Source organism: Martes martes (genome assembly GCF_963455335.1).
Source record: "Martes martes genome assembly, chromosome: 9".
Taxonomy (NCBI): Eukaryota; Metazoa; Chordata; class Mammalia; order Carnivora; family Mustelidae; genus Martes; species Martes martes.
Window position 1 is genome coordinate 105,413,595 of NC_137896.1, and position 27,143 is coordinate 105,440,737.

Below are 27,143 nucleotides of genomic sequence, written 5' to 3' on the forward strand. Positions count from 1 at the left end.
TGATTTTTGTATGTTATAGTTAACCAACTGAAGCCATTTTATCACTGATGCTTCCAAGCACCCCTGTGTGGGCTCCTCTCCCTCCACTTTTTTTTTTTTTTTTACAAAGGATATATAATATTGAGGTATGAAACTTGAATGTGTAGTATGCTACATAGCTGATGTTTTCAGTTCTTATGACAAATGGGCTGGTTTCTCTCTTAGATAGTGAGAGGATTATATTGCATATCCTGAACTTTCCTCTTGTTGACGCAAAGACAGTTCTGGTAACAGCAGCAGTTGCTTCTGATGATTTAGAGTTATAGTAAAATCCGTTGGAACGAATTGCAGGACGGTGTTGAGGCCTGGTCATGAATCTTCTTAGGGAAGCTGGCTGCAGCCCTTGGGTGGGTCTTTCTCACCCACTACTTACTTTCTTCCCCCTCTGCTTTGTACATCAAGCCACATGATTTTTTTCCAAAGCAAATTCTTGATTTTTTGGAAAGGAACAGAGTAGTTTAGTTGTGCCTAAAACTGACACATTAAACAAACACATTTCAAATATATGTGAATTTGCAATTTAAACCAAGTTTCCTTGATGTGCTTAAAACCAGGCCAGTCTAGATTTTCATTGAAATTCTTATTATGGGTAATTTTCCATCTCAGTTTACCTTGCTATTTAAATAAGTTCATTGTAATTTTCAATGAAAATAATGGAGAAAAATACGTCTGTAAAAGCGAAGAGTAAATCCATACTCATGGCTCTGTATTCCTTGTCCAGGATTCCTTATTTGCTGATTACAAGAGCAATTTTCTGTCTTTCAAGTCCATTTCTGCAGAAGAATTTGAATCACCACTGGAATGAATGTGGTAACGGGAGTAGCTCTGTCAACAAGACGGGACATGAGGGAGGGGAGCAGAGGAGCGGGGCTGTCTGGACGATGGTTTTGGATGGGGTTTGGGATTTTTGTTGTTGCCAGCAAACTCAAAGTTCAAAGAGAGTAGGAAAGCATATTGATTAGCTCTGGACTGGTCAAAGACTAGATTTATATCTGAGTTTAACTAATGTTTTACACATGGTCTCCTTTGTGTTTAAAAGATGTTGTACCCGGGTTATTTAAAGACGAGGGCCAGCTGAAAGCAATTCCTCTTCTTGTCTTCTCTCCTCCAAATCACGATCATTTAATAGGCAGTTAAATATTAAATCTCTAGGAACAAAAGGAAGTGTGACTGGCCCAAATGACCTGTGACCTCTGAAGTCCCCAATGGCGCCACAAGATCTCTGTGCCTTATTATTCTCCCCCAACCCCCATCCCAGAGGCCACGCACGTGGGGATATCTGGAGAACGAAGCGGACCGACCTGCCTTGCCAATTCATCTTTCCTTTTCCAGTTTATCAAAGATATTTGGTTTTCTTGATAACATTTCAGTGCCAATCAGTTAGTTTTCATAAAAAATTATGTTGCTTATATCATTGAAGGTATTACGCTAAGCACTTTACACACATCAAGTATTTAATTCTCATGATACCCATTCTACAGGTGAGAAACCTGAGGCTCAGGTGGGTTATACAACTTGCTCAAATCCTCAAGGCCGGGATCGAAAATACAGACAATTTAACCCCAGCACGTGTGCTCTTAACCACTGTGGTCTCCAGCTTCCCTCATCCATAGACCTTCAGGACTTGGGAGCTGAAGGAGTTTGGGAAAGGGACAAGGACACGCATTCTTTAATGAAGCTGCTTCAAGGCTTCACGGTCATTCATCCATTCAACGGTAGCCTGTTCCAGCTCAACTCTTCCAGTAAAGGTCACAGTATCACCTCACGCGACACCTCTCCCTGGTAAGAGGCCTCTATACTAATTCTCTCCACTCTGGGGAAGTCTCCTGCAATCATGTTTCTCTTTTATTTTATTTATTTATTTTTTAAATTTTATTTATTTATTTGTCAGAGAGAGAGAGAGAGGCAGAGAGCACAAGCAGGCAGAGTGGCAGGTAGAGGCAGAGAGAGAAGCAGGCTCCCCACTGAGCAAGGAGCCCAATGTGGGACTCGATCCCAGGACCCTGGGATCGTGACCTGAGCTGAAGGCAGCGGCTTAACCGACTGAGCCACCCAGGTGTCCCATGTTTCTATTTTAAAACCAGTTCTCCTGGTCAGAGTGGTGAGTCCCAAGCTGGATCAACAAGATTCTTCCTATGGGAAATCTGAAACTGGGGAGAAGGGATGGACAGTTAGTTTCCTATGTGTCTGGAACCATTATATGCAAAGTTAGTGTAACATGCAAACTCAGGTAGGAAAGCCATTTTCTTCCACAAAGGAGAGAAAGGAGGGGAGAGGATGGAGAAGAGGAGAGAGACAGAATATAAAGAACATGAAGCAGACACAGAGAAGCTGAGACCAGACAGACAGGGAACTTTTTGCCAGCTTTCCAGTATATGCATCCGGTTCTTAGTGAAGCATTTCTATGTCCCTAAGAATACGCCCCTTTTACTTAAGCTGGCCCAAGTTGGTTTCTGTCCCTTGTAATCAAAATCCTGATTAATACTCAAACTCCTGTAAGATCCAGGGATGGACACTTCTGTATCCCCCGCAGAATCCAACAAAAGACTTTGCATACAAGCAGTGTTTTGTTCTCCATTCTTTGCCCCAATATTCTTCAACCCCCCCCCCCCCCGGCTTATGTTGAATCTTGATCCAACCATCTAAGTGTATTGTCTGAATCCAGACTCTTCTCTCCTGTTCACCTTATATTCTACCATGAGATCAGTCTTCCAAAACTTTGTTTTCCCCCCATGTGTTGCTTTCCAGCTCAAAATTCTGGCTCACTAGCCCCTAATTTTGCTTCAAGAAACACCAGAGGAGATGTTCCATGACAAAAACAGTTCAATGGCTAAAGACTCTTGGGAAATCCGGTTCCCCTCTCTTGACTCTGCCACGGACATCAGCATATTAAAGGCTTTGAGAAGTTCTGCTTATAAATCATCTCCACCACTAACCAGAAGAAAAACAAAAACAAAAACAAAACCCAGTTTGAATTTGTTTGATTTCATGTTTCCTTTCTTAGTATAACACTGGCAGTGCAAGGGGAAATGCCTGCAGAGCTTTTTGGCTCTCTGTTTAAGTGCCCCACACATGAGTTACCTGGTTTGATCGGCCTTTTCTCCCTCGGGGGCAGCCAGACACCCCAGCTCGCTTCCTGTGCTTCTCCTCTGCGCCTCTGGCCCAGTGCCCCTCGGTGTGGGAGGCTCCTGGTCCACTCCACCTCCGAGCTTCATCGGCACTACGGAGCTTTCTCAAATCACTCAAGTCCATATTGTGCCTATACTTTCCTCACCTCCTAAAGCCCTTGTGATCGGAACCAGAGGTAGCCTTTAGACCTACACAGTCTTGGCTCTCCACCTAAATCCTTCATAATTATATGTTTACCAATCCAAGAAGACTGCAAGTGTCTGAAAGGTGGAGATCACATCTTTTCTTCTATACTATCCAGTTTGGGACTAGCACAAATGCACTGAAAGATCTGGGCCAGCTCCCTGAGAGAATGACCAATGTTTTCTCTCCATCTGCTCGTGAATGGTCTAGTGTTGGCAGGTGGAGGTAAGGATCCTCACGCCAGGCTTTCTCTGAGGAACACAAGGACAGCGGAATGCTTTTGAAGAGTTACTTCCACCAGGGCAAGGTTCTCTTGGGTGTAGGATGTTAGAGGGATCCTTACCTGCTTGTAAGCAAGCCTGGAAACAGGGGTTGTGCAAGACAACCTTGACACAATTAAAATTCCACGCTCAGAAACAGCCTAACCGCTCTTGCACACCAAACTGGTTGACTCTACAGAGCACGTTCATAGCATGAAACATAAATAGCTTTAACAAATCATACTGTTGAAGAATATTTAATGACTTTGGGAGATATTTAGGATATACTGTTATATGAGAAAACAATTCCAAAAAAAGCATCACACTGTTTTTATAATTTGATTGAAAAGAATATTTAGGCATTGAAACAGCATTGGGAAGGTGAACTAACATGTTATCACTGGTTCTATCTGGGTGGTGGGATCACAAGTATTTTTTTTTTAATCCCTTCTTGTATTTTTCTGGTTTTCTACATTAAACATATATGACTTCTGTAATCAGGAAAAAAAAAATTATCCAAAATACAACTCCATGTTTTCTCTCTTTCCCCAGCACTTGCTTTCACATTGAACATTTTAAGTCAGGTCCAGAAGCCCAGAGAATCCTATTTTAACTTTGTACCTTAACCCCTTGTTGGCTGTGGCCAGCTTTCTTTTTTGCTAGGCGTTGGGCTAATACAGGAATGTCTCAGCATCCACTGATAATCTAGACACTGTTCGGGGTCAGCATCCAAGTATAGAGAGATCAAATAACCTTTGCCTCTTTCCTTCCCCAGCCATGTTCTGACTCCTCCCTGTTCCATTCTCTTTTCTCCTAGAAATAAACTACTGACAAATTACTGACAGATGTGGATGTTAGAACCCCCTTCTGGGGGCTAAAAAGAGACACGGAGGAGAGGCATAGGATCACACATATCCACAAGAGTACGGGTTTACCTACTACTGCCTAGGATTCCAGCTCAGCTGCTCTGCTCCTGTGCTGATCAGAATAATAACTAGAAAGAGTTAACTCTTGGAAGCAGCCTGAGCAAGCCAGAAACCCTTATGTTGGAAATGGAGAAACGAAAAGATCCAGGGAAGCAGGGAAAGAGCAAAAGCATCAAGAGCTGCCTGTGTATGTATGTGTGAGAGAGAGAGAGAGAGAGAGATTGAGAGAGAAGAAGGTGCAGGGGGTGGGGGAGGGGTGTGGGTTGAGTTTTGGGAGAGTGAAGAGGGACAAAATGGGGCAGCTCTGAATGGAAAAAAGAGAGGTTCGTTTGTCTACTGAGAATACACTTAACCCCTTTGACTTATTCTCATGAGACTGAGTAAATATTTTAACTGCCTTAAATTACATTTCTCTACAGGAGTGCTGTTTCTTCTATTGTGTTTTTGTGCTTTACCCTGAGCAACACAGGGTTCCCTATTGTACTTGGGTTACACAAACATGAATGCATTCCTCAAGAATGGAAGAATTCCACGGAGAAAATGACAGGCGCTTACCCTATTTCAATGCCTACTGGCCACTCTCTTAGCACCAGGTGGCCTCCGTCAATGCACATATATTTTATGTAATGAAAGGTGCCGCTGAGCGTGCCCCTGCTCTGCAAGAGGCACTGCTCTATGGTTTGAGTATCTCCTGTGCCTTGGGGTCTTGTTATCGTGTCTGGTCAAGAGACATCCTCTAGAGCCTCTGCCCACAGTCTTTTGGAAACTAAGCGATGCTTGGGGGTGCTTTAGGTATGTTTTGAGGTGAGGTCTCAAGACTGTAAAGGCTTCTGAAATTCTATTTCTCTCTAGGCAGGGAAAGCTTCCTGCCCCAGACCCTACTCTGGCCTCAAGCCCCTGAGGCAGAAACATGGCTGAAATTCCAGTGTCTGTAACCAAATAGTCTAGAGGACCTTAGAAGCCTCATTTGACTTGGTTTATCCTGAGTGCACAGGCTCCTTGCATAACACTGGCATCTCTGGAGAAAGGATATGTTGGCAGTCAGCCTCGAGGCTGCAATCCCTGAGGGAAAGGAAGGAATGGCCTCCAGAAGGCCTGTGTTAACAGTGGACACAGTGGGGGCCAGAAGAACAGTGAACCCATCTGCATCCAATGATTGTAGAATTCTGGTGAAATGGGCCTGGAGAACGCCCGAGAAACGTCTGATACTGCAGTATCCTCAACAAAGGGGCTTAGGGGAACAGGAGAAGAGAGAGGAGTTTCTGCCCCTAAGACCTCACTCACAGGATCCTCTCTTTTTGCCTTTACTCCTTCTGGCGCCTGTCAAACTGCGTAAAGGGCACACATAAGGCTGGGAAGGCAGCTAAAAAGCAACTATCCACAAATGGCAATTGGGTAAGTCAGTGTTATTGTCCCAGGGCTGCATTTACTCTGTATGTGCTAAGTAAATAAAGTCACTTCATTCCCTACCACGTGGGAGATATCTCTCTCTCTTTCTCTCTCGTAATTATAAGCATGCAGCTTGGCTGTTCCTTTCAACTGCAACTTGACTGACTTCGCTCATTCCTCACGTGTTGCTAGTCAGCTCCAGTCGCTCTCAACTAGTTCCATTCTCTTCTTTGTTCCTGGACTAGCCATTTATGATGACCAAGGAAATAAGTTCCCCTCTGTTTGGATTCTTTTCATTCACTATATATATAGTCTCCCTACCATGTGTGAGGCATATTCTGAGCATTTGGGATATATTTGTGAACAAAACAGACAAAGATTCCTGTGTGTTTTGGGGGAGGGAGATGGATAATAGACATAACAGATGTAAATTACACAGTATGTTAGAAGGTAATAACTGCCAAGGGGACCAAAAACCCCCCAAGATTGTGCGGGTTAAGGGTGACCAAGAGTGTCGGGATATAGGGGAAAGGGCAAATTTCAGTATTCAAAGGGTGGTTAGGGTGGAACTCATTGAAAAGGTAAGATACAAAGATTGAAGGAGTGAGAAAGTCCATTAGGTAGATTTCTGGGGCAGGAGTGTTCAGGTTGAGGGTAGAGCTAGAGCAGAGACCTCCATGTGGAAACATGCCTCGTGCATCAGGGAACAGGAACAGCAAGGAGGCTGGACTCCCAGAATGAGCGAAGATGAGAGAATCAAGAGAGAGAGAGACAGAGAGGGAAGGGGTCAGTGGACTGGACAGATGATGCAGGACTCTTCTGGCCACTGTAGAGATTTAATATTTACACTGGGAGAAATAGGGAGTTACTGAAGAATTATCCTAAAAGAAACAGAGGGGGTGTCTACTGAAGGGTTTTGATTAGAGAAGTGCTATGACCTAAGGTATATTTTAAAGAGGTAAGTCTGGCTTCTGTGTTGAAGGTGAGAGTAAAAGCAGGGAGACTTGACAGGCGGATACAGTAGTAACACAGGTGACAAATGATAGTGACTTGGACCGTTCGGCAGCAATGATGGAGATGAGATGTGGATTGGGATGGACTTCAAAGACAGAATTAATTCCTGTCATAGGAAGACAGGAGTCAAGAGTGACTCACTTTTGGGTCTGAGCACCTGGAACAAGAGAGTTGCCATCAATTGTGATGGGAAGGTCTGCAGGCAGATCAAGTTTGGGGGAGGAACTCATGAATTCCGTTTTGGACATCCTGAGCTTGGAGATACAGAGCAGACAGTTGGAAATACAGGTTCAGGGTTCAGAGAAGAGGTCTGGGCTAGAGACATAAATGTGGGTCATGGGCATATTTAAAACCACATACTGGGACGCCTGGGTGGCTCAGTTGGTTAAGTGGCTGCCTTTGGCTCGGATCATGATCCCAGCGTCCTGGGATGGAGTCCCACATCGGACTCCTTGCTTGGAGGGGAGCCTGCTTCGCCCTCTGCCTCTGCCTGCCACTCTGTCTGCCTGTGCTCGCTCTCTCTCTCTCTAATAAATTTAAAAAAAATAAAAATAAAACCACATACTTCTATGAGAACAGAAGAGGTGGATGTGGAAGAGTAGAGGACTGAGGTCTGAGCCCTGGGTATGTCAACATGTAGAGATCGGGCAAAAGAGGCGGGACCAGAAAAAGAGACCAAGAAGGTAGGAGTAGTGAGGTAGGAGAAAAACCAGCAGAGTGTGGTGTCCTTGAAGCCCAGTGAAGAAAGTGTACCGAGGAGGAGAATGTGGTCAACTCTATCAGATGCTATTAAACAATGAGAACTGATAATTGACCACTGGCTTTAGTTGACATATAAGTCATGGTAAATTTGACAAGAACAATTTCTGTGGAGTGGTGAGGCTATAAGCCTGACTTGGGGGTGGTTTAAGAGAGAACTCGAGGAGATGAGTTGGACACAGCAAGTGCAGAGGATTCTTTGAGGAGTTTGCTCTAAAGGGGAGCAAACAAATGAAACAGAGGCTGCCAAGGGAAATATGGCCATTAAAAGACCTTGCTGTTTTTTAAGATCTGGGAGAAACAATGGCATGCTTGTGTACTCATGGAAATGGTCCAGTGGTGAATGACAGTTTGGTGTAGGAGAGAAAAGGAAGAGTTGCTGAAGTAATGTCCTTGAATAGGTGAGCTGTGATGGTGGGAATGTGCAGACTTCTCTTCCGGTTGCTTGTATTTATCTACTGGAAAAAGAATCCAATTAGGAACTGAGAGTGAGGTTGGGAAGGAAGTGCTCAGGGTTTGAGAAAAGGTATGGAACTGTCATCTAGGAGCCTAAGTGAGTGAACAGATCAGGGAAATATAGGTATGACCGCCACTGAAGTGCCATTAGCACAGACTTAAAGTGAGACGGAGCTCTGTGGCTGTGTTTTTCTCAAGCCATGTTCAGCTCCCGATGTGGAGTAGTCAGAGTTGGATTTCACTGGGTCTATCATCAGGCCAGGTGAGTATGACAGAGAAAAGAAGCAAAGAATTGAGAGTGCGTAGAAGAAAGAGTGGGTGGGAGTATAATTAAAAGACTGATCAGAAATTTACACGAGGTCAGGAGGGGAGTAAGAACATCACAGGCATGGACCACAGCAAAGGCTAGTGGGCTCAGCAGATTGTGGAGGTTCTGGTGGGATCAAAGATGGTTGGAATCAGGCAAGGAAATGAGCTGGAAGGGCAGAAAGCTGGGGTCAGTGAGTGGGCTGTGTGAAACCAAGATAATGGAGGGGTTGCAATTGTGGGTAATCACAACAATCATAATCATGGAGGGAATATTATTAGAGGAAAGGCGTTAAGGGACTGAGTGGCCTGGGTGTTGGAAGGGTCTTCTGCGTGTGTATGGCAATCACCAATAGTTAAGACAGTGAGGGGAAGAGCGACAATGAACCAGGATCTAGAATAAATTGAAACATGATCCCTGGGGGTCAGGAGAAGACAGTAGTGTTCGGGTTTTTTTGGTTTGTTTTTTAAGATTTTATTTATTTATTTGAGAGACTGAGAGAACAGAGCAGGAGGCAGGGGCAGAGAGAGAAGCAGACTTCCCGCTGAGCAGGGAGCCCAACACGGGGCTTAATCCCGGGCTCCTGGGATCATGACCTCAGCTGAAGGCAGCCGCCTAACCAACTGAGCCACCCATATGCCCCAAGACAGATTATGAACTCTAGAGGTCACGGAGGAAGAGTTTCAGGAGTTAGGGAGGGCAGAAGGTAGCCACAGAATAGGGAAAATACAGAGCCTCATGGGGATGAGAGGCCTGGAGACAAGGTGACTTGGGAGCCAGGAAAATTGTAGAATTGACACAAACAGGTACAAGGATGCAATGAGATTAGTGCTGTTGGATGGAAAGTGGATGATGGTGGCAAGACTGAGTGCTGGGGTTCAGGAGTGATTTCAGGGGCTCCAGATGATGGAGGAAGGCTAGGGAAGATCTCTGAATAGAGTGTGCCCCTGACTCAGCCTGGCAATCACCTCCACCCTCTGTAATTTTTCACCTTCTCCAAACCCAGGAGTTACGACAATTCTGATTGCCATATTGTCCACTGGTTTTGAAAGAAATCGGATAGACTTTTCCATCTGATTCCAGAACTTCCTTTTTCTCTAAAAGCCCTAAAAATACTTCACCACATCCACCACTCTCCCCCTCCCTGAGCATACAGCCAGGGCTCTGCTGACACTTGTCACGTGGGCTGCTGCCCCAAATAGGTCTGAGTTCAAATAGTCATGGAGCTGCCAACCTCCCAGGTGGGCATTTGGGGAAGGGCAGGACTGCCTCAAGGTCTGTCAGTCCACCTAAAGCTATGTCATCAACTCCCACATCTCCATATGAAGGCTCTTCCCCTCTCTGCCTGCACAATAAATTGCTTTGGCAAGAAGGGCTTCCAAATTCAGGGAAGATGGTTTTCCCTCATGTAGTCCACGTTTCAGAGAACACATCTGCTCACCATCTTGGTGAATGAGATCGTGCTTCAGTCCCTGGCTGCCCGGGCCCCAGTTAATCACTTGGTCCTCATCTTCATTCAGCTCCTCTTCTGGGCTTAGCTCTATCCTGGTCAAAAGCCAGACCCATTCCTTTGGGCTCACTCACAGCCTGAATCGGCGGCCCTCTAATCATCTCCAGGGTTTGCTTCTGGACATTACCCAAGGCACTTCCAGAAGGAGGATCAGGGAAGGCAGCCCAGGTTGCTAATAAAAACTTGGTGTTCGCTGAGTTAGGAGAAAGGATGAGCTCCTGGGAAACAGGTGATGTTTTTGTTACACATCCACAACAGCTGTTTGAACACCAATTTCTCATCTTGTGGTCCGCTAAGACCCTAGAAATCTCTGCTCTGCTCTGGTATGACCTGATGCCTTGTCTGGAGGGAGCCCCGCTTTCTCTATCTTCACCTTAGTTTACCACAATTAATCTCCCTAACACTCTAAGTATGGTAAAATGTCCATACTGGTATGTGACTAGGCAGGTTCAACAATTACCTCTTTAGTGAATATTTGTACTTTAGTGAAGGAGATGAGGGCCAGCAAATTCCAAAGCCAATGGAGCAGGCAATAGAAGGGAAGACAAGATGGGACAGTTGGGACTGTGGTGGAAGGCAGAGCACTTGGTGCAACCAGACCTTCAGATTGGAAAGAGAAGCTTTAAATATCTAGATATTTCTGTGCAATCTTCCAATTTTAAATGTTTGGTAATTAACTCAACTTAAAAACAAAATGCTAGGGAAGCCAGATGAAATTTATCTTGGGACCATGGCCCAAAGTGAGATACCAGTAACCTGTACAAATTTAAGCACACATCTGATTCTTTTATGGTTGAATTTTAGTAAAAAGGCCACTTGGGCCTCCATGTGGTCCTGAAATCACATAGGAAGGGCTGGTCCAGGGCTGACCCTGATCTGGGTGACTTGCATCCCGTCCATTTAGAATCCTGCTCGTACGGACAGCTTGCTCCTCTATACACCAAGGTCTTAGAGTTGGTTGCCTGGGCCACTCAGGAGAGCCACCAAGTTCAATGAGGCTGCAATCACTCAGGTCTGCTAGGGATGGGTGAGGGTTGCAGGAACATCTTGCTCACTGTGAAAGGCAGTTAAAGACTGCGGCAGAGCTGTTTCCATTTCTGGTCAGAGAGACCATCAGAGTTGGTTATCCCACAGCAGAAGTTCAAGTCATGACCACTGGAGTTAGATCCCTGGATTCAAACCTCTCTGGGGCTGGCTGGGTATCTGCTTCCTCCACTGTAAGATGGAGGGTTGACAGTACCTTCTAGATAGAATTCATTGTGCTAGAGCTGGCAAAGTGCTTCCTTAGAACAGTGACTGAAGAGTGTGCTCCCACAGTGGGAGAGGAATGTGACCACATTTTTAGAAGGATTACCTACTATGTATTAACATGGGGCGTTCTCTAGTTCAAGTTTCTTTTTACAGTCACATTTAAAGTCTGTTTCACGCATCATCTTCAAACCTGCTACCCTCTCTCCAAGCCATCGGGTCTCTGAGTTTCCTGGGGACATTTTTTTGTGTGTATGTCTGAGTCCCTTAGCCTTAGGTGATAGAACTTTAGTAACTTTCCCCCCAGTGGAGTCTCTTGCTGCCCAAGAGGCTCTGTTTTGGTGAGCTGCATCCCTCAGAGTCCCAGACCCAGGAGACTGTCTTAGAACATACCACTGAACTCCTGGGAACCAGCCTGCTGGGAAAGCAATTCTCTATTCTAGTGGGGCTTTATCCCCTTGTTGCACAGACAACAACACCTACTCTGCCTCCAGCCTGTTTCTTCCCCCACAAACAAAAAGTGCTACCGAAAATTTAGAATCAAACTGTAAAATCTGCTTGAGGTTGTTGTTTTCCAGCCAAAGGCAGCATCTCATCCATCTTGAAAGAGAAGTCAGCCTTTCTTGAAGACTGGCCTCAGGGGACAGAGGAAGTGCTTACCTTTGGGAGTTAGGGAAAGGATCCCGAGTAGAGGGAAAACCCTCAGGCTGGGGAGTGGGGGAGGTGTGTTAGAGACAGAAAGGGGAAACAGGCTTCTGATATAGATGATGTGCACCCCTCCCACCATGGAACATCAGCCTGCAGCAAGGCAGTAGCTCAGGTTCAGAGAAGGATGGGTGGGAAGGGGGCTGCCCGAAAGCTTGGTCTCCTGGCTGGACTAGGATATTTATAGCACCTGTGTTTCTGGACCTGTCTCTACCTGGATTTATGCGGTCTGCGGCTGTAGCATGTGCGGGGAATGAGGGGGCACATCTTGCTGCAAGGGCTGATTCTTGGCCTTGAGACTCCGGCTGGAATGAAAGTTATAAAATCAAAACAAGGGGCCGTCTGGGGGAACACCGAGGCAGAATGGCTCTTTCGTGTGCTGTGTCTGCAGAGCAGACCGTGGTCAGGCTTGGCTAAACCCGGGGCTTTCCAACACCACCTAGTGTTTTATTTATGGCAGCTGTGGGCCCGGGTGAGGCAGGTGTAGGCGGTGGGGGAAGTGAACACCATCCTCCCAGTTGCCTGGGGCTGTGGCTCTGTTTCCTCGCTCTTCCTCCAAAGGGTTAAAGCCTGAAAGAATGTTCTCCCTCTCTGGGGATCTGCACTTTGAAAGAGGAGCCGGGAGAGCACGTGGTAGCCCATCCTCTGGGTTCCGGAACAGCAAAACTGGAGTCCAAGTTTGCAGCCCCATCGGCCACGTCCTCATCTTCATCTTTCCCTAACCAGTATGTGTCTGGCTGCTCTCAGACTACATTAAAAAAAAATAATAAAAAAAATGTAAATTGCTGGGGCACCTGGAGGCTCAGTAGATTAAACCTCTGCCTTCAGCTCTGGTCATCATCTCAGGGTCCTGGGATCAGCCCCACACCAGGCTCTCTACTCAGCGGGGAGCCTGCTCCGCGCCGCCCCCTCCCTTCCCCGCCCAGCCTGCCTCTCTGCCTACTTGTGATCTCCGTCAAATAAATACATTTAAAAAAAAATCTTTTAAAAAAAGTAAATTTTTGTCTTTTACACTTCTCAAGAACCCGGAGGGCAAATAATCCATAGGAAGTCTCTGCCTTTGGACCTTCGGGCATTCTGTACATATATGAGGGAGCAGTCATGAGCAGCCTGGGCTGGGAGGCAGCCATCTCCCGTGCCTACCTGTGAAGCCGGCCCTGAGTGCAAATTAGACTGGAGAAGAGGCCGCGGCCGGGTGGATAGGAAGATCTACGAAAGCGAAGGGCAGTAGCGATACCTAGAGAAACAAAACCTCGCTGATGTTTATCCACCACGTCGTTTTTCTCATTTAACACCCCAGGCGGCACAAAGGAGGGTGCGCTATTGTTACGGTCACCATTTCACAGATGGCAAAACTGAGGCTTAGAAAGGCTAAGGGACTTGCCTGAAGGTGACGCAGCAAGTGCGAACTTCAGTTTCAAACTCGGATTCTGAGGGACTCCCAAGGGTCGACGGCGGCCGGGGAGGGGGCGCAGCGAGGGACACCGGAGGCGGCAGGGGGGCCGAGAGAGGCGGGGGAGAAGGTGCCGGCGGCGGCGGCCGCGGCGGCCGCGCGGGGAGGAGCCGAGCCCGGGGACGCCGCACAGGCCCGGGCTGCCGGAAAGGCCCGTTTGGTGGCCCAGGACCAGGGTCGGCTGGCCGGGAATCCCGAGCCGGGCAGCGAGGCCCGGGCAGCTGCCAGACGCGCCTGGTGACTGGCCCGCGCCGCCCGGCCCCCACCTCCCGGCCATGCTGCGGTCGGGCAGCGAGCAGGCCACATACCGCGCGGCGCAGAGGAAATGGCTGGAATTCCTCCCGCGGCGCCTCGCTCGGGCCAAGGGCGGGCGGGGCGGGCGCCCGAGGGAGCGTGCGCAGGCGCTGCGGGGCGCCGGCGGGGGTAGGGGTAGGGAGGCGGGAGGCTGGGGCGGGAGGCCTAGCTCCCAGCCCTGGCTTGGGCGGGGGTCTCTCCCCGGGGAGCGCTCCCGGAGCTCGAGAAGGGGCACGGGCCCGGCCTCCGCAGAGAGGGGCGGGCCGGCCCAGCCTCCTGTCCCCTCAACCTGTCCCTGACTCAGGTTGTCTTGGGTGGCCATGGGGGGAGGGGTGCTGCACTCCATGCTGATCAGGCATCGAGCCCCCAGCCTGTGGGGTGACTCGCAGCGCGCACCACACAGAGCCGGCGTGGGTCCCTGCTGAGGGACACGCTAAAGCTCTCCGCCGTGAGGCCTCTGCAAGTCCCAGCCTACACTTTGGGAAGGCCCTGGCCCGGTATCTCCCAATGTTCTAGGCCCTGACCTTCTGTGGCTTTGCTGCGCAGGCCTTTCTTTATTACCGGCCTAGGAAGCAAGGGAGCAGTTGGCTTGAAGGGAGAGGCTGTCCCCGCAGGAGCAGGCAGCCGCTGGATGGTATAGGGTGAGAAGTTGGGGGGCCGCATGCACTGTTAGAAGACACAGCTTGAGTACTTTATTGGCCGGAGTAATGAGGGGCAGACTGTTTCAGAGTGTGGAGTCATTCTTAGGGTCAGCCTAGCCTGGAAAATCTCCTGTGCTTCCCCTGGACAGGACCAAAACTTAATTGGGGGGAGGGGAGGATTTGGATGGAGGACCTTAGGTTGGGGTCCAGGTAACCTCTGCTAGGAGGATAGCCCCTAGGGGCTTGAGCAGGGGCTGTATGACTCAGGATCTGTTCAATCAGGAATGGCATTTGCCCCCTTACTGGTAACTCACCCCCCCCAGCCCCCACTTGTGCACTTAATACACTCTCCAGGAAGATCCACACTTCCTTTCTCTGGCTGGCGAGTCCCACTTGGGCTTTCAGCTCACACATCTTTGTGAATTCTTCCTTGACTCTCCACTCTATTCTCCTCCCTCAATCTGCTTCCACTGCCTGCCTTATTTCATCTTTCACACCGGACGGCGATCCATTTGTTAATAAATAGATCTTCCCAGTTAGACAGTGGCTCCACAAGGTGGAAGACTGAGCGAATCTTATTTATCTTTTTGGTGCTTGCCTTACAGGAAAGACACTTTAAATGTTTGTTGAATGAGTGAGTGAATGAATGAGAGAAGGAGGAAGGAATTGGGTGCACAGGTACAGACAGAAACAGAGATCAAAGGAAAAGCAGTTGAGATAAGGATCCTGATAGAAAGCTTAATCTCTGCTCCCTGCATATATAGAGGGAACCTACTATCTAGCTCCCCCCCCCCTTCTGTCCTCTCTGATCTGCAACTGCCAGGTGGGCCCAGTCCAGGGGGCCTGACAGCATTACTTACTCCAAACCACTCTGACCCTCACAAGAGGATCCAAACCTTTATCCTCATGCCCATTCTCACTCTTCTTTAAAAAGGATTTTATTTACTTGAGAGAGAGAGAGAATGAGACAGAGAGAAAGAGAGAGAGAGAGCACGTGAAGAGGGGAGGGCCAGAGGGAGTGGGAGAAGCAGGCTCCCCGGTGAGCAGGAAGCCCTATGACGCCTGATCCCACCCAGGCGCCCTCTCACTCTTTCTTACCCTGGCTTTAGCCTCTGGGCTTGGCTTTGTTGAGATGAACATGTTTCTGTCTCCGACCCTTCCCTATCTCCACATCCAATACTTCCCACGCTGGCCCTCCTCATTTCTCTGCTTCCACATTGAGCGGTGCTGTCCATCTTTTCAGAGATCTACAGCACAGAAGGTGACGCCCTGGCCCAAGGCTGGCAGCGGCGACGATGGTGACTTGACTTTCCCCTGGAATGGGATGGCTTCAAGCCTGGAAGCAGGGCAGGGACAGAGTTTCCCAAACTGACCCACGTCGCTTCTGATTCCAAGTTACCAGCTTAGATTTCCACTCTCTCCACGGGCTTCTGAGAAGCCAGACAAAGGCGTGGGGAGGGACTCCCTTTAAGTCCCTGGGAGGAAACAGGAGCCAGAGGCAGGCCTGTCCTAATGCTGTTGCCCCTCCTCAGGCGGTCCCTGGTGGGTGGCGCAGAACCGGGGAGGGGTAGGGTATGAGGTTTCATTTCCAAGGCTGCCCCGGACACTCATCCATGAGGGGCAGGCTGAGAAAGCCTTGGCAGACCCTTCATACAGACACAGGCAGACAGAAACACGGACAGCTCACAGTGACAGTGTTGGTTCTGGGAATTTTGGAAGTCAAAACCCCTTCAATTTTTCACAAGAAAAAGGAACAGATTTTGGCATCCTTGCTCCAGAAACAGGAACTGACCAAGACAGTGACCTCTGATGATCACTTCCTCATCTCCGTGCTCAGAAGGGGGTGTTTCCCTAAGGCCTTCTATTTTCTGCCCAGGGTTCTGTGGGCAGGAGCCCTAGGGTTTTATGGCACCGTAGAGGAAGGAAGGGAAAGGGAGATAGGCATGGCAGAGGGAAGAAGGGGAGGCATTTTTAAAATGGCGTGTCCTTGAGAATTGAGGAGGCCAGGATCCTGATGGGCACGGGGTTGGGGTCAGAAGGCACCTTGTAGACACTCGGGGTTACTTTCATCTCCTTGTGGAAAGAGCATCCATATTGTGTTTCTCTTAGAGCTCACGGTTCCTTGGTCCTGTATCTCGTAGCACTGAAGGACAACAAACACCTTGACCTGTCTCACCTCCTCTGCACTGACTGAAGACCTGCTACATGTCAAACCAGTTGCTAGGTATCAATTGAATCAAAGACAGCTTTTCCGTTACAGATCTTAGACCTGAATCAAAGGAACTGGGATTCACATAAGAAAGCATTAAGAGAATGAAGCTGACAATAACTATTGCCAAGAGAGGAGGGAGAGGCCACATCAGGTTGGGACAGAGTATAAAAGCCTTAGGAGGAAGCTGACTTTAGAGTGGGCCTTGAAAGGCAAGTGGGGATTTGCCGTGTAGAGATGGGGACAGAGGACCTTCCAGGGTGGGGAAGGTCATGCATCAGCAAAGGTGCAGGAGAGAGAAAGTGCAAGCACGTCAGGTACCGAGAGCATAGGGCAAAAGCGGATACAAAGGAGTAATAGAAGAAATGGCTGGAGTAGGAGTCCCTGAAAAGGGCAAGCCCTTGGGGTAGCCCAGGTCTGGGGGAGAGACAGTCTCCTGAAGCAGCTGGGGTACAGAGGGATCTGGGAGGAGGTGTTGGGGCCCAGAGGGGCACTGGGCAGAGGTCTCTGGGTCAAAAGATCTCTGAATAGACCCAGTTGGCTCTGGGGCCCTCTCCTTAACAGGGCACTTCTCACGTGCGTGCGATGGGAAGGAATTTTCTCAGCAACAGGCAGAGAGAATTGTATTGGTGGTTGTGTTTTTTTAAGTGAGCTCTCCACTCAACGTGGGGCTTAAAGTCACGATCCTGAGATCGAGAATAGCATGCTCCATTGACGGAGCCAGCCAGGTGCCCCTGGCTGTTGTGTTTTTTAAAGATAAACTTTACCTTCCTAAACTGTGAACGCCTAGAGAGCAGAGGTGGTATTTCCCACAGGTCCTAGTACTCCCTGGGCGCTCAAAAAAGCAGAAGGGAAGAATCAGAATCAGATGCCACATTATGAGGGGAAGTCTTGGGGGTGACAACAATGGCTGAGTTTACTGTTTTATCATGAATCCCCCTCTGGGCCCCTCTGTGACTTCTATGAGCCTGATACCCCCACTACTTTCTCTGTACTTCTCTGCTTTCCCTGGCTCCCCCCGTCCCCCACCCCATCTCCCGTATCTCCCATGGAGCATGTTAGCATTTCATCAATTCATTCCATACATATTTATTATTTCGGTTTGCCAGGTTCCATAGTAGACATGGGAACACAATGGTGAATAATGCTAATGATGGAAACAGATAAAGGCCCTAGAAGGGCCTGGGATCCGTCATGCACAGCCTCATGGGGTCTGAGATACCGCTTGGCTAGAAGAGGCAGCATGGTCCTCGCTAATTATGATTTTATGGCGCCATCTGCTGGCCACATATAAACACGTAGACAGGGTTAGGTGTAAAGGTCAGCTCGAAAAAATGTGCTATTAAAACAGAGAGCAACACAGCTGTGTACATACCTAAAACACTATGTGTTCACAAAGAGATATATATGGAAACATAGATATATAGTCACAGGTAGAAATTCAGGATCTGGCACAGTACTTAACCTTTGGTAGGACTCCACGCAATACAGTTGACCTTTGAACCCCACAGGGTGGGGTTGGGGGTGGGCAGGGGCTCCTACCCCCGCGTAGTTGAAAATCTGCCTATTACTTTGGACTCCCCCAAATCTTTTTTTTTTTTAAAGATTTTATTTATTTGACAGACAGAGATCACAAGTAGGCAGAGAGAGAGAAGGAAGCAGGCTCCCCGCTGAGCAGAGAGCCCGATGCGGGGCTCGATCCTAGGACCCTGGGATCATGACCTGGGACGAAGGCAGAGGCTTTAACCCACTGAGCCACCCAGGCACCCCTGATTCCCCAAAATCTTAACTTGCTTATAGCCTACTGTTGACTGGAAGTTTACCATTAACATTAATGGTCAATGAACACATACTTGGGTTTTTTTTATATGTGTGTATATATATATATATATATATATATATATATATATATAGTATTCTTACAATATAGTAAGCTAGAGAAAAGAAAAATGTTATTAAGAAAATCGAAGAAGAGAAAATACACTTACCATACTGTACTGTATTTATAGAAAAAAATCCACTGGACGGGGCGCCCGGGTGTCTCAGTGGGTTAAAGCCTCTGCCTTCGGCTCAGGTTATGGTCTCAGGGTCCTGGGATCGAGTCCTGCATGGGGCTCTCTACTCAGCGGGGATCCTGCTTCCTCCTCTCTCTCTGTCTGCCTGCCTCTCTGCCTACTTGCGATCTCTGTCAAATAAATAAATAAAATCTTAAAAAAAATCCACCAGTAAGTGGACCTGCACAGTTCAAACCTGTGTCATTTGAGGATCAATAGTACTTGGTAGTCTACAAAATAAAATCCAAATTCTTCAGATCAGGTTCTTTCAGGCTTATTATTCATTGCCCTTTCTAGCCAATTGGCTAAGAGTGCTCTGTTGTCACTACATTCCTTCTCCCCCCACCCCCCACTAATTCTTTAAGGCCAAGTTCAAATGCCACCCTCCCCCGCCTTACCTCTCTAGCCAAGGCAATGACTTTCTTGTCTGGATTTTCATAATTTTATGATATTTATCATTTCACTGACTTGCATTTTAGCTACGGGGACGTGTGTTTCTCCTTTTCTAGTCTGTAAGCTCCTCGAGGACACTTGACTTGTGCTTGACTCGTGTTTGTGTCCCCCCGTAGTGCCTGGTATATGACTTTGTACAAAGTTGAGGCTCAGTACGTATTTGTTGAATGAATGAATAAATGATATAGTCATAGACACGGAGAAAGGCAAAGGTAATACAAGAAATGAACATCTATTTCCATATATTTCTTTATCCTTGCAAAAATAATACACATTTACGTGATAGCACAGAAACACATGTACCTATGCCTGTAGCTGTGAGTAAACACGCTGTTTACATGAAGCCCTTTATTATTTCTGCTGTCTTCATTCTAATAGATCTTAATCCCACTCACTAACAGCAAGAGCCTTTTCACTCCTTTCCATTTCTAGTTCTTTCTTTTCCACTTTTCCATGGTCCCCAAACTGTACTTCCTAAAACACCTCTTTGAGGATATTATTCTTTAGCTCAAGAACTAAACATGGGGTTCCTGGATGGCTCAGTGGGTTAAAGCCTCTGCCTTCTGCTCAGGTCATGATCCCAGGGTCCTGGGATGGAGCCCTGCATCAGGCTCTCTGCTCAGCAGGGAGCCTGCTTCCCCCTCTCTCTGCCTGCCTCTCTGCCTACTTGTGATCTCTCTCTCTCTGTCAAATAAATAAATAAAATCTTAAAAAAAAAAAAAAGAACTAAACTCAACAGTTCTTGTTGCTTTGCATGCTAAAATCTGGGGGAAAAAAACCCAACCCAAATCCTTTCTTTTCTACTCTCCCTTCAGGTAAGGGAGTCACAGTTATAACCAGTGAAAAATGAGTGGAAGTGGTTTCTGGGAAAGTTTGTCACTGCCTGTTAAAAGAGATAATTGTGGTTGGTGCCTCTTGACCTCCCTCCTTACTGCTTTGAACGTGGTTACAAAGGAGCTGCAGCAGCCACTTTGCAACCATGAGGGAGAAACCAAGCTGTTGCTCTTGACCTTGCCGAGTAGCTGAACAAATGCTACCACTTCCTTGTTTATATGAAAAACATGTAATAGGGGCGCCTGGGTGGCTCAGTGGGTTAAGCCTCTGCCTTCAGCTCAGGTCATGATCTCAGAGTCCTGGGATCGAGCCCCATATCGGGCTCTGCGCTCATCAGGGAGCCTGCTTCCCCCTACCCACCTCCGCCTGCTTCTCTGCCTACTTGTGATTTCTCTCTGTCAAATAAATAAATAAAATCTTTTAAAAAATATAATAAACCTCTGTTTAAGTCATTGCAAGTCATGTTTTTTGTTATGCTCATCTGGATGCAGGCTTCCCGTGGAGCAGAGAGCCCGATGTGGGGCTCGATCCCAGGACCCTGAGATCATGACCTGAGCCGAAGGCAGAGGCTTAACCCACTGAGCCACCCAGGCGCCCCCTCCAGGAGTATTTTTTTTTTTTTAAGATTTTTATTTATTTATTGACAGACAGAGATCACAAGTAGGCAGAGAGGCAGGCAGAGAGAGAGGAGGAAGCAGGCTCCCTGCTGAGCAGAGAGCCCAATGCGGGACTCGATCCCAGGATCCTGGGATCATAACCTGAGCTGAAGGCAGAGGCTTTAACACACTGAGCCACCCAGGCGCCCCGATCCAGGAGTATTTTTAAAGTGATCAGTGGCTGAGCTCCATTTTACACATTCTGACTTAATTCATATGGGATGAGGTCTGGGACATGGACAATTTTACAAATTCCCAAAGTAGATGCCAAAGTAGAGTCAGGGGTTACAATCTCTGATTCAGAGCCTGACTTTTTTTCCATCCTCACCTAACACCACCACGCATGTGTACGGCTCACTATGCTTTCTCTGTGTTGGTTTTCTTTCATTTCTTCAAACGTGCCAAACTCGGTTCTGCTTCAAGAGACTTTCGTGGATGCGGTTCCTTGTGCCTGGAAAGCTCTTTTTCTGTTCATCCTATGTCCGCTTGTTTTTTCATCCTTCAGGCTCAGTTTCATTATCTCTTGTTCAGAGAGGCCTCCCTTAATCATTTAAAATTGTCCCCCCCCCGCCCCGCCCCGGTCATTCTCTTGTAACTTTCTAATTTCTTTTTAAATACTTATTGCCATGTGAAAAGTATGCTTGTCTTTAAAAATCTTTGTTGCTCCAGACTATAGATCGCAGAAGGGAAGATGAGGACTTTATCGTGTGTGGTTCATTTGTGATCAGAGCCCACCATAGTACCTGGTGTATAATAGGTGTGTTAAGAACTGTGAAGGAGGCTGAAATTCTACTTACAAGCTGACAAGTTAGCTTGCTGCTCTTTCATGGTTGCTGGCAGAAGACATAAGACTCTGAGGTCAAAGAAAAAAAGACTTTATTACTCATAGCAATAGCAATGGCCAGAGCATCTGCATTTGCACTGCTTCCTTGAATCCCAGTTCTCACAGGGTGATGTGAAGAGGTCCAGGTGACACATGCAAAGGCAGTGGGTTACATCACAGAAGAGGAACACTGAGCTTAGGGAACCGGAATCATTTTTAACGGGCAGTAAGCCTACTTGACCTTTGCCTTGCAGGGAGGCATTATCTTTATGACGCTGGATAATACACAAACCTGCCCTTTGCTCCACAGGGAGACACTATCTTTAATTGTCAAGGCTGTTCATTGTACCAACATGCTTGAAAAGATGGTCAGGAACAAAGAAGTCAGTGCCTTGGCCTGCAACGTGTGCAGAAAGGGGAGATATGCACGGAGAACCCTTGGATCACCGAGGCTTTCTGCCTGGGTCGAGCCTCTCTGCCTGGCACCCTTTACAGACCCAGCTCAGGGATGGGGGGGCAACCCACACACAGTCTGCAGGGCTCGCTGGATTGAAACGCCAGATTAGAGGTCCGGGAGGTTGAGGCAGCAGGAACTTGTGGGACAGAGTACTAGCAAGGAGGAAGCTATGCAGAGAGAGAACGCTAGCCATTCACATAGGGTTTTCTTGAGTTTTGGCTAAATACTAAGCTGTGCGTGGGTGGGCCAAGTCTCTCCTAAGTCAGGCAAGAGCCAACTACCGGAAAAACTACCACCAGGAAGCTGTAAGCCGAACAGTGTCCAGAGCTTACATCAGGTTGGGAGATGTTTGAGTTCCAGCCAACCGGAACGGAGTGTGGAGAGACATTGACTGAGGCTTTCAGCAGATATCTTAGTCGCTGGGTTAACATTGGCCCTAGAGTAAAAGGTAATCCAGATCACAGTTTTTTATGCTTGGTACCATTGGTATTTTGGGGAAGGGTAATTCTTGTTTTGGGAGGCTTTCCCGTGTACTGTATAATATTGAGCAGCATCTCTGGCCTCTAACTATTAGAAGCCAGTAGCCCTTTTCTGGTTGTGACAACCAAAAATGTTTCTAGACAGTGCCAATATGCTGGAGATAGGGCTGGGAGAAAATTATACCTGATTTAGAACCCCTGCTCTAGACCCACGGTAACAAAGCACAAAGACAAGCCTTGAAATCTTTTAGATGATCTTCAAGTAAGTCAACTATCTGCCCCCACCCCCGTCTCAATAATCTTCAAAGCAAGAACAAAATTCAGCCACTCAATGATGAAACATTCACATTGTGCAGCCACATCCAATAAAAAGTTACCAGCATGCAAAAAGGAGGGAAAATATTACCCGTATCTAAGAGAAAATCAGTGATGACAACTAGATCGATAAATGGCAAATATTATTGAATTAGCATACAAAGAACTATTATAAGAACTATTACAAAGAACTATTAAGAGAACTATTATAAAGATGTTCAGGGATTTTTTAAATAAAGATTTTATTTATTTATCATTCAGGGATTTTTTAAAAAAGATTTTATTTATTTATTTGACAGACAGAGATCACAAGTAGGCAGAGAGGCGGGAAGAGAGAGAGGGGGAAGCAGACTCCTCGCTGGGCAGAGAGCCTGATGCGGGGCTCGATCCCAGGACCCTGGGACCATGACCTGAGCCAAAGGCAGAGGCTTAACCCACTGAGCCACCCAGGTGCCCCAAGATGTTCAGGGATTTAAAGGAAAACATGAATATGATGAGAAGATTAATAGAAAATCTAAAAATGAACCAAAGTATGAAATTTTCTACAACCAAAAAATACAATATCCAGAGAGAAAAATTCACTAAATGGACTCAACAGCACATAAGTCAGGAATTGCAGAAGAAAATATCTATGAATGGGCAAGCATAGCAACTTTCCTGTCTGAAGCCCCCAGAGACTCAGTGTCCTGTGGGATAATATCAGGAGTCTAATACATATGTAGTTAGAATTCCAGAAAGAGAGAAAAGAGTGAATGTGGCAGAAACATATTAGAAAAAAATGTCTGGAAAATGTCCAAATTTGATGGAAGCCAAAAATTTAAATATCCAAGAATCTCACCAAACCCCAAGCTGTATAGACACAAAGAAAACCACACCAAGACACATCATATCATTGCTATAATCTAATCATGAAGAGAAAAATCATAAAAGCAGCAAGAAGAAAAAGACACATTATATACAGAAACCAAAGTAGGAATGAACATTGAATTCTCATCAGAAGGAGTGAGAGCCAGAAGAGAGAAGAATTATATTTTTTATGTTCTATAAGAAGAAAGATGTCTATCTAGAATTCCTTATTCAGAAAAAAATATCCTCCAAAATGAAAAGGTCATTCAAAGTCCTTCAAATGAAATGAAAATAAAAGCATTTTCAGACAAAACGAAACAAAACCCAGGGGTGCCTGGGTGGCTCAATCAATTAAGCATCTGCCTTTGGCTCAGGTCATGATATCGGGGTTCTGACATCAAGCCCCATATCCAGCTCCCTGCTCATGGAGAGTCTGCTTTTTGCTCTCTATCTGCTCCCACCCTGATCCTGCTCTCTTTCTCTTAAATTTTTTTTTTCTTTTTTAAAACAAAACAAAAACCCCTCAAAGTTGAGAGAACTCGACACTGGCATAATGTGCGATGCGAAATGTTAAAAGAAATCCTCCAAATTGAAGGAAAATGATAGCGGATGGAAACTTTAACAGAGAGGGATGAATTATCAAATTGACAAAGGAAGAGATAAAAACATGAATAGAAATAAAACACGAAATTGCATTTATAATTCAAAACCTTCCCACAAAGAATACTCCAACTCCAGGCTTTTCTGGTGAACAGGTAAAGTAAAAAATAATACCAATGTGTCACAGACTTTCTCAGAAGATAGGAGAGAAAACACTTCTCAACTTATTTTAGGAGGTTAAAGGAGGGCTTGGCAAATATTTTAGACTATTCTAGGCTGCTGCTATTCATTCGGCTCGTCCTCCTCTTCCTCCTTGTTCTCGTCCTCCCTCCCCTCCTCCTCCTCCTCTTCCCTCCTCTATTCCTTCTTCACAATCCTTTACAATTGTAAAAGCCATTCTTATGTTTCTGTCCAGAGCAAAACTGCCCAAGTGTCAGATTTGTCCTGTGGGCCCTAGTCTGCCACCTACTGGGCAAAAGCATTAGTAAACTGCACAGATACTACCAAGGACTTCATGAGGCACAGCAGAGAAGAGCTGTAACGACTTAGTTAATACTCCCATCAGACAATGTACAGACAATGTATTTGGGGGTTTTCCAGGTATCTTTTAAAAAAAATTAATTTCTAGTTTAACTCAATTTTGGCCAGAGAACGTGCTTTGTATAATTTCAAGTCTTTAAAATTGTTGAGGCATTAGTGGGTTGTATTATATGTCCTTCAACTTTGCCCTTGGGGACCAATTTAAGGTTATGGAACAGAGGGGTCTGTAGTGAAATGGAAAGAACCAGGCCACCTGTTGGAAAATTAACGCAAAGAGCCAAGCATAGTGGGGGAGATTTTCCCCACTTCGGGGAGAACGCAGCATTGGAACAGTGCTGTCTCAGGCCCCCCTGGGCTCCAGCAGGGAGTGGTATTGTGGGAGCAGAAGGAGGTCTTTCATTACTTGCAAGCTGTCCACTGGGGAGCAGCATTCTGACAAATGACACTCGGGTGTCCTTAGAGGAACTAGAGGCACTAAGTGTCCTTAGGGGAACACTCCTGGCCATGACAGCTTCAGCATTCCCATATAGAATGAGTTAGGGGCCAGAGGGGAATGGCAAAGGGACGCACACTGGGGTTTGCTTAGTGAATGCACTGTTTGTGCTCAGTTGGCCTGCTAATGTGGGATGGTTTTGGGGGGCACTGCCACTTTCCTTCACCCAACTGCAGTAGGGAAAACAAAACATGTTCCATGGAAATATAAAAGGACAAGTACAAAACACATACAAGTATGATTATTAACTCAATTTATAGGGTGGCTGTGTTTCTGTGAACCAGTCCTTTCAAAGTTCAGTTCTCTCTTAATATTTCATATGCATCTTGCCTTGTGAGGTAGCAAACAGAAAATCATTACTCCAGTTTATTACTGAGGATGAGGAACGGCATGGTAAAAATTGTATGGTTAAAGGATGTTCCCTTAGAATCTAAGCTCCCTTGGGGAGCTGCCTAGTTAATCTCATTCTTTTAGTGTCTGTAGTAGGACTTAGTGCAAGTATGTGTACAACGAATATTTGTTGAATGAGTGAAACTGCAGTCATCAGTCACACTGTAAAGCAACTAATCCTTTATGTTGCAGGTACAGTTCCATTTTCTCTGTCTTATAAACTTGGTTTGAATGTTAAACTTAAAAAAAAAGTCTGGGCATGGGATGCCTGGGTGGCTCAGTCAGTTAAGTGCCTGCCTTCGGTTCAGGTCATGATCTCAGGGTCCTGGGATCAAATCTCACATGGGGCTCCTTGCTCAGCATGAAGCTTGCTTCTTCCTCTGCCCCTCCCCCCCTCATGCACTTGTTCATGCGCGCGCTCTCTCTGACAAATAAATAAATAAAATCTTAAAAAAAAAATTCTGGGTACCATTATTAATGTTGGCCAAGGGATGTTTGGTTTTAAGGGAAGGGCAGAGGAGAGGAAGGGGAGGAAGAGAGTAAGTGCAGAGGAAGGCACTCATCTGTCAAGGAGAAGTCATAGAAACTATGTATTACTAGCAGCCCTACCACTGCCCATAGCGGGTCAGTCAGTTTCAAAAAAAAAAAAAGAAAGAAAAAGAAAAAAGGCAGCATCTTTGCTTTACATGATGGCGACTGAGTCCTAATTAAAATATCCACCCTCCAATGCCATCCTATTTCTGTATCTGTTTTGGTCCAAGTCCCAAGTGAAACCTCAGATGATGAGAAATTTTCATTTCAAACTTTCATCAAGGATGTTTGCATGTGCCCTCTTTCCCTGGACTAGTTGCTTTCGAGGATGAAGGGCTGAGTACAGAGTTAGGGAGGGGTGGGGCTGAGCCCAGCCCGAAGCACTCAGGGCTGGGTGACCATGATGTGAGCACCCCTCAGATTCGGTGGAGGGTCCGTGGACTGACGAAGGGGCAGTCCAGCGCAGGGTCTGCATGATCTCCATTTTCTAGCCTTTTCTCGCTCCATTCTGCAGGCAGAATGGAAAGCGGGGGCTGATTTCTGTGTGGCTGGGGGCTGGACCACAAGCTGAGGGATGGCTGCTGGCTGCGGGCCCTTTACAAGGGGGCTGAATTGGGAAGGAAGGCGGCCTCCTCTCAGTGTATTTCTCCCTTTTGGCCACAAGATGACAACACCTCCCTTCAAACAGAACCAAAGTCATCTGACTCGTGACACAAAATTGTAACTTACTCTGAGGACATCCAGCTGCCCTGAAGAATTTGGGGAAGGGCTTGGCCACTTTGACTATCACAGAGTTGTTTGTCTGACCACATTTACTGAGGACATACTGTGTGTCCAGCCCTGGGCTGTGTGTTGGGGTTGAGGGGGAAGGCGGGGGTATAGAAGTGAAGAGCCCACGAGGCTACCCCTTCTGTGGCTCTCAGAGCCTAGTAAGGGAGACAGGAATTAAGCAAATAATTACAAAACAATGAAGTCCTTTCAATCATAGTAAGTGTTGTAAATGATAAATAAAAAATGTTACTGAGACCACATTAAGAGTAAAAATGTGATCTCATTAGGGCCGCTGGGAAAGAAGGCTGCTCTGTTAATGACCCATCATGTACCCTATTCACCCCTTCACATACCCTGTTACCCCCACTGGCGCATACGC

The 27,143-nt window shown here is 46.8% G+C and overlaps 1 long non-coding RNA gene across 1 annotated transcript; it reads right to left on the minus strand.

The window, feature by feature from the left end:
- Positions 1–8,935: 8,935 nt before the first annotated feature.
- Positions 8,936–13,735, minus strand: LOC308349921. The gene is made up of 3 exons (XR_013967496.1): positions 13,310–13,735; positions 13,069–13,162; positions 8,936–12,673 (listed from the first exon to the last, which is right to left on the minus strand). It is a non-coding gene; the product is annotated as an uncharacterized lncRNA (long non-coding RNA).
- Between the last annotated feature and the right edge of the window lie 13,408 nt (positions 13,736–27,143).